The following is a 1,063-nucleotide window of genomic DNA, read 5'->3' as shown; positions in this document are numbered from 1 at the left end:
TTCACCATTGCATTGCCTGGAGGCTTCCTTGGAGGAGGGGGCAGAAGACGCTACTGAGAGGTGCACTTGTTGGACTAGTGACCCTTCTGCCCACACTTGTGACAAGTGACATCTGACAGCGAACGGAATTGCACTTGAGGATTCCCTTGCTTCTGGTGCTGAAACCTTTGCTCGAAAGCTGGGTTGGGTGGGTGGGAAGAACCACGACCACCTGACTGCTTGAACTGCTGAATCTGCCGAGGAGGAGGAGACACCCAATATTTCTGCTGCTTCTGGACCACCTGAGTTGATGGCGAGGAACTGGAGTCTCTGAAACGCTTCCTCGAATTCTCCATTTTGAGCAAAGCTGCTTCAGCCCCGAGAGCCAAGTTATAGAACTTATCAAACTCATTGGGATCGTGCAAGGCAAGGGCCAACTGCAAGTCTTCCCTCATACCACCTCTGAACTGACAGATCTTGCTCTTCTGATCTGGAATGTCCTGCAAAGCATATCGAGCCAGCTCATGGAACTCGACGTTGTACTGTACACAGAGGATCCTCCTTGCTTCAAGCGTGTGAACTTCTCACGCATCTCTTCCAAAAAGCTAGACGGGATATAGTGAAACCTGAAATCTTTGCAGGAATCGTCCCAACTGATCATTCTGCCTCCCCTGGAGTCCTTCAACTATTGCCACCAAACTGTTGCCTGCCCCTTGAGCTGAAACGTTGCAAACTTGACGAAGTCCTTTGGTCGGACATTGGTGCACTCAAAGTGTTTGTTCATGTCACGAATCCAGTCCTCTACGTCGAATGGCTGGTCACAAGACGTGAAGGACTTCGGCTGGTTCGCCAGTAATTGATTCAGAGATGCAAACTGATGACCACCATGGTTGAAATTGCCCTGCTGCTGCTTGTTCCTCTCTTGCAATAGCTGAAGTAACATCTGGGTGTTAGCATTTGTTGCAGCCATCACCGCTTTCCATGCCTCTGGAGGAGGAGGAGGCGGGGGCGGTGGCGGAGCATCAGCACCCTCGCGACCCAGATTCTGGCGAGTTTGTGGAGCCATCCTGAAGACGGACAACAC

The 1,063-nt window shown here is 51.4% G+C and overlaps 1 pseudogene; it reads right to left on the bottom strand.

Annotated features, from left to right (window-relative positions):
* Positions 1 to 220: 220 nt before the first annotated feature.
* Positions 221 to 763, bottom strand: LOC123398975 (annotated as a pseudogene).
* Between the last annotated feature and the right edge of the window lie 300 nt (positions 764 to 1,063).

Source organism: Hordeum vulgare, chromosome 5H (genome assembly GCF_904849725.1).
Source record: "Hordeum vulgare subsp. vulgare chromosome 5H, MorexV3_pseudomolecules_assembly, whole genome shotgun sequence".
Taxonomy (NCBI): domain Eukaryota; kingdom Viridiplantae; phylum Streptophyta; class Magnoliopsida; order Poales; family Poaceae; genus Hordeum; species Hordeum vulgare.
This window is presented reverse-complemented; position numbering and strand designations above follow the sequence as displayed.